Here is a 12,303-nt window from a genome sequence, read left to right as displayed (position 1 = left end):
AAGCACAGTTCTCCTTCTCCGCCACGGCGCATTTCTTCTCCTGCGCCACCCAGCGGTTGCCGCCCCAGGCCGTCATCCGTTTCGCCTGGCCGCACCGCTGGTAGCCGAACATCTGGCCGTTAACCGGCGGCGGAAGCTTCCCCTCCCGGCCATCTTCCCGAGATGGCCGATGATCCTATAGACCCAATGGACGATGACTGTCCGCCTACTGATAGCGGCGGCAGTGCTCGCTCGAAGTCAGGCCCTCAGCGGCCTTCGAGGTGACCCCTTCTTTCATCTTCCTTTTCTTCTTACGATGGCACTTATTCACTGGAATATTCGCAGCAGTCGCTCCAACCGAGAGGACTTGAAGTTGCTGCTCCGCTTGCACCGTCCGCTCGTCGTAGCCCTCCAGGAAACGAAGCTACGCCCATGCGATCAAATTGCCTTGGCACACTACACCTCTGTGCGTTTTGACCTACCCCCTGTGGTAGGTATCCCGGCTCATGGAGGGGTTATGTTGCTGGTTCGGGATGATATTTACTACGATCCCATCCCGTTGCACACCGGCCTGCAGGCAGTTGCCATCCGCATTACTCTCCCCACTTTTACATTTTCCATTTGTTCCGTTTACACTCCATCGTCGTCTGCCGTTACCAGGGCAGACATGATGCAACTTATTGCTCAGCTACCTGCACCATTTTTGTTAACTGGAGACTTCAATGCCCACCATCCCCTTTGGGGCTCTCCAGCATCCTGCCCGAGGGGCTCCCTGTTAGCAGACCTTTTCAACCAGCTCAATCTTGTCTGCCTCAATACTGGCGCCCCTACTTTTCTTTCGGACACATCTCACACCTATTCCCATTTAGACCTCTCTATATGTACTCCCCAACTTGCACGCCGGTTTGAGTGGTACGCACTTTCTGATACATATTCGAGCGACCACTTCCCGTGTGTTATCCATCTCCTGCAGCATACCCCCTCTCCGTGCTCATCTAGTTGGACCATCTCCAAAGCAGACTGGGGGCTCTTCTCTTCCAGGGCGACCTTTCAGGATCAAATCTTCACAAGCTGCGATCGTCAGGTCGCACACCTCACGGAAGTCATTCTCACTGCTGCTGAATATTCCATCCCTCACCCTACTTCTTCTCCACGTCGCGTACCGGTCCCCTGGTGGACCGCAGCATGTAGAGACGCTTTACGTGCTCGTCGACGTGCTTTACGCACCTTTAAACGCCACCCTACAGTGGCGAATTGTATCAATTATAAACGATTACGTGCACAGTGTCGTCGTATTATTAAAGAAAGCAAGAAAGCCAGCTGGGCTGCTTTCACAAGCACCTTCAACAGTTTTACTCCTTCTTCTGTTGTCTGGGGTAGCCTGCGCCGGCTATCTGGCACTAAGGTCCACTCACCAGTTTCTGGCTTGAAGGTCGCGAATGACGTCCTTGTGGCCCCTGAGGCTGTCTCCAATGCCTTCGGCCGCTTTTTCGCAGAGGTTTCGAGCTCCGCTCATTACCACCCTGCCTTCCTCCCCCGCAAACAGGCAGAGGAGGCTAGGCCACCTAACTTCCGCTCCTCGAATCGTGAAAGTTATAATGCCCCATTCACCATGCGGGAACTCGAAAACGCACTTGGCCGATCACGGTCCTCCGCTCCAGGGCCTGATTCTATTCATATTCAGATGCTGAAGAACCTTTCTCCTGCGGGTAAAGGTTTTCTTCTTCGTACTTACAATCGCATCTGGATTGAGGGACATGTTCCCGCATGCTAGCGCGAGTCTATTGTTGTCCCGACTCCTAAGCCAGGGAAGGACAAGCACTTGCCTTCCAGTTATTGACCCATCTCGCTTACCAGCTGTGTCTGTAAAGTGATGGAGCGAATGGTTAACTCTCGATTGGTTTGGCTGCTCGAGTCTCGACGCCTACTTACCAATGTACAATGTGGATTTCGTAGGCGCCGCTCTGCTGTTGACCATCTGGTTACCTTGTCGACCTTCATTATGAATAACTTCTTGCGGAAGCGCCCGACCGCGGCTGTGTTCTTTGATTTGGAGAAGGCTTACGACACCTGTTGGAGGGCGGGCATTCTCCGCACCATGCATACATGGGGCCTTCGCGGTCGCCTCCCTCTTTTTGTTCGTTCCTTTTTAATGGATCGACAGTTCAGGGTACGTGTGGGTTCTGTCCTGTCGGACACCTTTCGCCAGGAGAATGGGGTGCCACAGGGCTCAGTTTTGAGCGTCGCTCTCTTCGCCATAGCGATCAATCCAATAATGGATTGCCTCCCAGCTGATGTGTCAGGCTCCCTTTTCGTGGACGATTTTACCATCTATTGCAGCGCGCAGCGTACGTGTTTCCTGGAGCGCTGTCTTCAGCGTTCTCTTGACCGTCTTTACTCCTGGAGTGTCGCCAATGGCTTCCGTTTTTCTGCCGAGAAGACGGTCTGTATTAACTTCTGGCGCTACAAAGAGTTTCTCCCACCGTCCTTACGACTCGGTCCCGTTGCTCTCCCATTCGTGAAGACAACAAAATTTTTAGGTCTTACATTTGACAGGAAACTTAGTTGGTCTCCACATGTGTCATATTTGGCTGCCCGTTGTACCCGTTCTCTAAATGTCCTCCGTGTTCTCAGTGGTATGTCGTGGGGAGCGGATCGAACCGTCCTACTTCGCCTATATCGGTCGATCGTCCGCTCCAAGCTGGATTATGGGAGCTTCGTATACTCCTCTGCACGGCCATCCATCTTACGCCGCCTCAACTCCATACAACATCGGGGTTTACGACTTGCGATCGGCGCGTTTTATACTAGTCCCGTCGAGAGTCTTCATGCTGACGCTGGTGAGTTGCCACTCACCTACCGGCGCGATATACTGCTTTGTCGGTATGCCTGTCGGCTACTGGCAATGCCTGACCATCCGTCTTATCGTTCCTTTTTTGACGACTCTCTCGACCGTCAATGCGGGTTGTATGTCTCTGCCCTGCTACCCCCTGGAGTTCGCTTTCGTCGCCTCCTTCAACACCTTAATTTTTCACTCCCTGCAACCTTTCGAGTGGGCGAGAGCCACACGCCACCTTGGCTCCAGGCTCAGGTTCGCGTCCACCTTGACCTCTGCTCGCTCCCGAAGGAGGTTACCCCCAGTTCAGTCTACCACTCCCGTTTTGTCGAACTTCGTTCGAAGTTCATTAATATGACCTTCATTTATACAGATGGCTCTAAGACCAATGACGGGGTCGGGTGTTCTTTTATTGTCGGGGCACAAAGTTTCAAATACCGGCTCCATGGCCATTGTTCGGTCTTCACAGCTGAGCTCTTTGCCCTCTACCAGGCTGTTCTTTACATCTGCCGCCACCGACATTCTGCATATGTCATTTGCTCCGATTCCCTGAGCGCTATCCAGAGCCTCAGTGATCCGTACCCGGTTCACCCTTTCGTGCACCGGATCCAACGCTCTCTTCAGCAGCTGGTGGACGTCGGTTCTCCGGTTAGCTTTATGTGGGTTCCTGGCCATGTCGGTATCTCTGGGAACGAAGCTGCAGATGCCGCGGCCAAGGCTGCGGTCCTCCAGCCTCGGACAGCTTCTTGTAGTGTCCCTTCGTCAGATTTTAGCAGGGTCATTTGTCGGCGCATTTTATCGCTGTGGCATGCCGATTGGGCTGCACTTACAGACAACAAGCTTCGGGCCTTGAAACCTCTTCCCGTGGCTTGGACGTCCTCCTCACGCCCTTCTCGGCGGGAGGAGGTAGTTTTGGCCCGGTTACGAATTGGACACTGCCGGTTCAGCCATCGCCATCTGCTGACGGCTGCGCCGGCACCGTTCTGTCCATGTGGGCAATTGCTGACGGTCCGCCACATTTTAACGTCCTGTCCGGATTTTAACACACTGCGTCTTGATCTTGGCCTGCCATGTACTCTAGAAGCCCTTTTAGCGGATGACCCACGAGCAGCTGCTCGCGTTCTTCATTTTATCAATTTGACAACCCTCTCTAAGGACATTTGATTATGCGGAGCAGTAAGACGTGCGAGTAACTGGGCAGCGCAGTGGTCGAGGATGACAGAGAGGTTGTTGTTGTGGTCTTCAGTCCAGAGACTGGTTTGATGCAGCCCTCCATGCTAGTCTATCCTGTGCAACCTTCTTCATATCCCAGTACCTACTGCAACCCACATCCTTCTGAATCTGCTTAGTGTATTCATCTCTTGGCCTCCCCCTACGACTTTTACCCTCCACGCTGCCATCCAGTACTAAATTGGTGATCCCTTGATGCCTCAGAACATGTCCTACCAACCGATCCCTTCTTCTAGTCAAGGTGTGCCACAAATTTCTCTTCTCCCTAATTCTATTCAATACCTCCTCTTTAGTTATGTGATCCATCTAATCTTCAGCATTCTTCTGTAGCACCACATTTCGAAAGCTTCTATTCTCTTCTTGTCCAAACTATTTAGCGTCCACAATTCACTTCCATACGTTGCGACACTCCATACAAATACTTTCAGAAACGACTTCGTCACACTTAAATTTGTACCCGATGTTAACAAATTTCTCTTCTTCAGAAACGATTTCCTTGCCATGGCTAGTCTACATTTTATATCGTCTCTACTTCGACCATCATCAGTTATTTTTCTCCCCAAACAGCAAAACACATTTACTACTTTAAGTGTCACATTTACTAATCTAGTACCCTCAGCATCAGCCGATTTAATCCGACTACCTGCCATTATCCTCGTTTTGCTTTTGTTGATGTTCATCTTATATCCTCCTTTCAAGACACTGTCGATTCCGTTCAGCTGCTCTTCCAGGTCCTTTATTGTCTCAGACAGAATTACAATGTCATGGGCGAACCGCAAAGTTTTTATTTCTTCTCCATGGATTTTAATTCCTACTCCAAATTTCTCTTTTGTTTCCTTTACTGCTTGCTCAATATACAGCTTGAATAGCATCGGGGATAGGCTACAATCCTGTCACACTCCCTTTCCAACCACTGCTTCCCTTTCATGCCACTCGACTCTTATAACGAAAATCTGTTTTCTGTACAAATGGTAAATAGCCTTTCGCTCCCTGTATTTGACCCCTGCCACCTTCAGAATTTGAAAGAGAGCATTCCAGTCAACATTGTCAAAAGGTTTCTTTAAGTCTACAAATGCTACAAACGTAGGTTTGCCTTTCCTTAATCTATTTTCTAAGATAAGTCGTAGGGTCAGTATTGCCTCACGTGTTCCAATATTTCTACGGAATCCAAACTGATCTTCCCCTAGGTCGGCTTCTACCAGTTTTTCCGTTCGTCTGTAAATAATTCTTGTTAAGATTTTGAAGATGTGACTTATTAAAGTGATAGTTCGGTAATTTTCACATCAGTCAACACTTGTCCTCTCTGGGATGGCAGTTATTATATTCTTCTTGAAGTCTGAGGGTATTTCGCCTGTCTCATACATCTTCCTCACCAGATGGTAGAGTTTTTGTCAGGGATGGCTCTCCCAATGCTATCAGTAGTTCTAATGGAATGTTGTCTACTCCCAGGGCCTTGTTTCGACTTGGGTCTTTCAGTGCTCTGACAAACTCTTCACGCAGTATCATATTTCTCATTTCATCTTCATCTACATCGTCTTCCATTTTCATAATATTGTCGTCAAGTACATCACCCTTGCACAGACCCTCTATATACTCCCTCCACCTTCCACCGTTCTGCTTCCTCTTCTTTGCTTAGAACTATGTTTCCATCTGAGCTCTTGATATTCATACAAGTGGTTCTCTTTTCTCCAAAAGTCTCTTTAATTTTCCTGTAGGCAGTATCTATCTAAGCCCTAGTCAGATATGCCTCTGCATCCTTACATTTGTCCTCTAGCCATCTCTGCTTAGCCATATTCCAGTTCCGGTCGATCTCATTTTTGAGACGCTTGTACTCCTTTTTGCCTGCTTCATTAACTGGATTTTTATATTTTCTCCTTTCATCAATTAAATTCAATATATGTTCTGTTACCCAAGGATTTCTACTAGCCCTCGTCTTTTACCTACTGCCTTCACTATTTCATCCCTCAAAGCTACCCATTCTTCTTCTACTGTATTTATTTCCCCTATTCCTGTCAATCGTTCCTTAACGTTCTCCCTCAACTTTTGTACAACCTCTGGTTTAGTCAGTTTATCCAAATCCCATCTCCTTAAATTTCCACCTTTTTGCAGTTTCTCCACTTTTAATCTGCAGTCCATAACCAATAGATTGTGGTCAGAGTCCACATCTGCCCCTGGAAACGTCTTACAATTTAAAACTTGGTTCTTAAATCTCTGCCTTACCATTATATAATGTATCTGAAACCTTCGAGTATCTCCAGTCCTTTTCCATGTGTACAACCTTCTTTCATGATTCTTGAACCAAGTGTTAGCTATGATTAAATTATGCTCTGTGCAAAATTCTACCAGGCGGATTCCTCTTTCATTTCTTCCCCCCCAACTATATTCACCAACTACGTTTCAATCTCTTCCTTTTCCTACTATCGAATTCCAGTCACACATGACTATTAAATTTTCGTCTCCCTCCACTATCTGAATAATTTCTTTTAACTCATCATGTATTTCATCAATCTCTTCGTCATCTGCGGAGCTAATTGGTTTATAAAATTGTACTTCTGTGGTAGGCATGGGCTTCGTGTCTACCTTGGCATACCGAGCGAGGTAGAGCAGTGGTTAGCACACTGGACTCGCATTCGGGAGGACGACGGCTCAATCCCGCGTCCGGCCATCCTGATTTAGGTTTTCTGTGATTTCTCTAAATCGCTCCAGGCAGTTGCCGGGATGGTTCCTTTGAAATGGCACGGCCGACTTCCATCCCCGTCCTTCCCCAATCCGATGAGACTGATGACCTCGCAGTTTGGTCTCTTCCCACAAACAACCCAACCCAACTCCCCTCTACCTTGGCCACAATAATGCGTTCACTGTGCTGTTTGTAGTAGCTCACCCACACTCCTATTTTTTTATTCATTATTAAATCTACTCCAACATTACCTCTATTTGAATTGTATTTATAACCCTGTATTCACCTGACCAGTAGTCTTGTTCCTTCAGCCACCGAGCGGTTCTAGGCGCTACAGTCTGGAACTGCGCGACCGCTACGGTCGTAGGTTCGAATCCTGCCTCAGGCATGAATGTGTGTGATGTCCTTAGGTTAGTTAATTTTAAGTAGTTCTAAGTTCTATGGGACTGATGACCTCATATATTAAGTCCTATAGTGCTCAGAGCCATTTGAACCATTTGTACCTCCTGTCACCGAACTTCAGTAACTCCCACTATATCTAACTTTAACGTATCCATTTCCCTTTTTAAATTTCCTAACCTACCTGCCCGATTAAGGGATCTGACATACCACACTCCGATCCATAGAACGCCAGTTTTCTTTCTCCTGATAACGATATCCTCCTGAGTAGTCCCTACCTGGAGATCCGAATGGGGGACTATTTTACTTCCGGAATATTTTACTCGAGAGGACGCCATCATCATTTAACCATACAGTAAAGCTGCATGCCCTCGGGAAAAATTACGGCTGTAATTTACCCTTGCTTTCAGCCATTCGCAGTACCAGCACAGAAAAGCCGTTTTGGTTAGTGTTACAAGGCCAGATGAGTTAATCATCCAGACTGTTGCCCCTGCAACTACTGAAAAGGTTGCTGCCCCTCTTCAGGAACCACACGTTTGTTTGGCCTCTCAACAGATACCACTCTGTTGTGGTTGCACCAACGGTACGGCTACCGGCTACCTGTATCGCTGAGGGCACGCAAGCCTCCCCACCAACGGCAAGGTTTGCGGTTCATTGGTGGCCTGGGGGGGGGGGGGGGGGGGGAGACAGAGAGGTAGCAGCTCCGAATGCACGGGAGCCTGCCAGAGGAAGTGGTCAGCCTGTTTCCTATCGCCTGCAGAATTTTTGTGATTGATGTGCACGAGCAGTGTCTGTTCCTTGCTTGTTGTGTTGTATTTAAGATTCCTTAAGTAAAACAATCCTGTTGACTCTCTTCTGATCTGCCAAAGTTAGCATTAAAGTTGCTGCATATGCCATTCCTTACAACAAATCTGATCTATGTTGACAGCGGTTCCACTGCTCTAGTTTATTTCTCCCTAGGGCAATACCCAGCTGTCGACATATCTCTGGTCCCGACGACACTGAGAGTAGAATACAAATGACGAACCCACTGACTGTTACGTGTAAGTATCCTTGGAGAGTGGCGTGAACTTCTGGGGTTATGGGCCATTCAGCATCCTCTCCTTTTTCATTGTAATATACACTCCTGGAAATTGAAATAAGAACACCGTGAATTCATTGTCCCAGGAAGGGGAAACTTTATTGACACATTCCTGGGGTCAGATACATCACATGATCACACTGACAGAACCACAGGCACATAGACACACGCAACAGAGCATGCACAATGTCGGCACTAGTACAGTGTATATCCACCTTTCGCAGCAATGCAGGCTGCTATTCTCCCATGGAGACGATCGTAGAGATGCTGGATGTAGTCCTGTGGAACGGCTTGCCATGCCATTTCCACCTGGCGCCTCAGTTGGACCAGCGTTCGTGCTGGACGTGCAGACCGCGTGAGACGACGCTTCATCCAGTCCCAAACATGCTCAATGGGGGACAGATCCGGAGATCTTGCTGGCCAGGGTAGTTGACTTACACCTTCTAGAGTACGTTGGGTGGCACGGGATACATGCGGACGTGCATTGTCCTGTTGGAACAGCAAGTTCCCTTGCCGGTCTAGGAATGGTAGAACGATGGGTTCGAAGACGGTTTGGATGTACCGTGCACTATTCAGTGTCCCCTCGACGATCACCAGTGGTGTACGGCCAGTGTAGGAGATCGCTCCCCACACCATGATGCTGGGTGTTGGCCCTGTGTGCCTCGGTCGTATGCAGTCCTGATTGTGGCGCTCACCTGCACGGCGCCAAACACGCATACGACCATCATTGGCACCAAGGCAGAAGCGACTCTCATCGCTGAAGACGACACGTCTCCATTCGTCCCTCCATTCACGCCTGTCGCGACACCACTGGAGGCGGGCTGCACGATGTTGGGGCGTGAGCGGAAGACGGCCTAACGGTGTGCGGGACCGTAGCCCAGCTTCATGGAGACGGTTGCGAATGGTCCTCGCCGATACCCCAGGAGCAACAGTGTCCCTAATTTGCTGGGAAGTGGCGGTGCGGTCCCCTACAGCACTGCGTAGGATCCTACGGTCTTGGCGTGCATCCGTGCGTCTCTGCGGTCTGGTCCCAGGTCGACGGGCACGTGCACCTTCCGCCGACCACTGGCGACAACATCGATGTACTGTGGAGACCTCACGCCCCACGTGTTGAGCAATTCGGCGGTACGTCCACCCGGCCTCCCGCATGCCCACTATACGCCCTCGCTCAAAGTCCGTCAACTGCACATACGGTTCACGTCCACGCTGACGCGGCATGCTACCACTGTTAAAGACTGCGACGGAGCTCCGTATGCCACGGCAAACTGGCTGACACTGACGGCGGCGGTGCACAAATGCTGTGCAGCTAGCGCCATTCGACGGCCAACACCGCGGTTCCTGGTGTGTCCGCTGTGCCGTGCGTGTGATCGTTGCTTGTACAGCCCTCTCGCAGTGTCCGGAGCAAGTATGGTGGGTCTGACACACCGGTGTCAATGTGTTCTTTTTTCCATTTCCAGGAGTGTATATAATTTCTTGTTGTAGTAGGGATGTTATAACATTTGGCAAAATTTTTGTCTCCGCAATGTCCCACAAATGCCGTGCAGGACATCCGTAAACTAATGTCATGGTCACATAGAGTGCTTATTTTCAATGTTTTCTTCTTATGTTTGTAACGATATGTCTTCAGTGAAAAGCAAAGAAAACATCAGAATATGATTATGAGCAACAAAGATGAGCATTCAGAAATCTGAATGCAAGGGCATGCATGGAGTAGGCACCTGTCAAAGATCGGATGTCAAGTAGCTCATGATGACAATGATTATTATGACTTAATTTGTTAATTTGCACTTAATGCAAGCCTAAAGCCACAGTGTGCTGACTTTCTTACTCTGTAAGTTTCTGAGAGTCTGCTGCTACAATTACTAACTTCTGTTTCAGTCTACTCATAAAATTTTCGGAGTGTAACGGATTTACCCGACTTTACCGGCACACGAACAGTTCACTTAATCCAGAGATTTTTTTCTTCCATTATCAACAAGAGTTCTGACCGGTTTGATGCAGACCGCCACGAATTCCTCTCCTGCGCCAAGCCCTCCATCTCAGAACAGCACTTGCACCCTACTTCCTCAATTATTTGCTATGTGCTTTCCAGTCTGTCTCTCCTTACAATTTGTACCCACACAGGTCTCTCGAGTGTTCCCTTTTGCTTTAACGCATATCTTATCATCATGTCTTTTCTTCTGCTCAGTGCTTTTTATACGTTCCTTTCCTTACCGACTGAACGGAGAACCTCTTCATTCCTTATCTCATCTGTCCACCTGATTTTCAACATTCTTCCGTAGCACCATATCTCAATCGCTTCGATCCTTCTTTGTTAAGCCGACCGTTGTGTCCGAGCGGTTCTATGCGCTTCAGTCCGGAACCGAGCTGTTGCTACGGTCGCAAGTTCGAATCCTGCCTCGGGCATGGATGTATGTGATGTCCTTAGGTTAGATAGGTTTAAGTAGTTCTGAGTCTAGGGGACTGATGACCTCAGATGTTTAATCCCATAGTGCTCAGAGCCATTCGAACCTTCTTCCCACTAACGCGTATAACAGCATACGTAATATTTTTCCTTGATTTCTGTTTACTTGTTTAAGTGAGGTACGAATGCGAGGGATGTGTCACTGTCTGCTATGCAACCGATTTCTGTATTGCTCAATTAAAGCACCAAATGTTTATTTCGAGCATCCTGCAGGACAAAGATTGGACTGGTTGATTTTTTTTATTTGGATTGCACAAATGCAGTGAAGTATTTAGCTCGAAGATTACTAAACTTCTGCATTTTCCAGTGTGTCTGTGGAATAATTAAAATATCATTTCTTTTGAATCCCATTAAACTGATACCTGTCCCAGAAGATTTAAACGAGAAAAAATGAAAATAATTTATTTTGATATTGCGTACAGTTTTGAAAATTTGTAGCACAGCATTCAGAGTCCAGATATCCGTCTCCATTCATTTCCTCGAGTTTAGCACGTCTTTCCTTCCTGGAAAATAGCCTAATGAGATTTACCAGAAGTAAGAAAATACCTCTGGGTGAAATCGCAAGAGGAAATCGCTATTTATTGTCTGCTCAGTAAGAACGCGATAGTATCGGACAAGTAGAGCACGTCACATCGTATAAGTGATATGGGCTGATACAAAGAAGTAAGATGAAACGGAAAGAAAGTGGACAGTTAGAACCGGCGAACGACAACGGATGACTGAGATCTGTTGGAAGGCAGCTGTAGGAGTGTGCTGTTACGTAAAGGAGATATCTATAGAGATTTTTAACAACGTATTCGCTATTACTAGCTGAAATTTGTTGCATGCTTAAGTTAGTGTTCTCTTTCCGACTGCCAGGGATATATTCTCCCGTCAGTCTTTCTTTGGTTTCTTCCTGTACGTCACCTTCCAATTAGGCAAGTATCTTCTTATACATACTGAACTGCCCAGTCAATATCCTCATGTTCCTTCTGTATGTCTTCAACTTCTGCTTGTGAGACTGGCATGTATACCTGATCTAGTCTTGTTGGTGTTGGTTTGATGTCGATGCTGATAAGGACAACTCTATCTCTGAACTTTTCGCACTAAATTTCTGCCCTACCTTTTTGTTCTTAGTAAATCCTACTCCCGTTACACTATTTTCCGCTGCTGTTGATGTACGTCTGAGCTGAAATCCTTCCTTCCATTTTACTTCACTGACTCCCATGAACCGCCATGAACCTCCTAATTCCTCATGTTCTTTGTCTACAATGCCTTACATCTTGTTCGCGTGTGATTATCGTTGCTTTTTGTAACAGTAAGTAATGAAGAACTTTGTTTGATTGGTACCTGTGTATCATTGTTATTCAGTGTTTCTCTTAGTTATTTGCCATGTCTACTTCAATTAATACCTACAATTGCAACACCCATATAACGTTATTCTTTCTATTTCAACGTGAGATTTATATGAAAAATTTGTTAATGTACATTTGTTAATGTCCACACGAGCACAGTTTTCCGTAATTCCTGCCCTATCGTTCTTCTAGTCACCATCTCACCAGCTTGTAACTTACCGTTTTGTAGGAAATTTAATGTCGTTATGTTTTGTAATGGGCTAAGTCTTCGCTAGAGGCCGCAGTTTCGAGTTATTCAAGACA

This window comes from Schistocerca cancellata, chromosome 7 (assembly GCF_023864275.1).
Source record: "Schistocerca cancellata isolate TAMUIC-IGC-003103 chromosome 7, iqSchCanc2.1, whole genome shotgun sequence".
In the NCBI taxonomy this organism is placed as follows: Eukaryota; Metazoa; Arthropoda; class Insecta; order Orthoptera; family Acrididae; genus Schistocerca; species Schistocerca cancellata.
Note: the sequence above shows the minus strand (reverse complement) of the source record.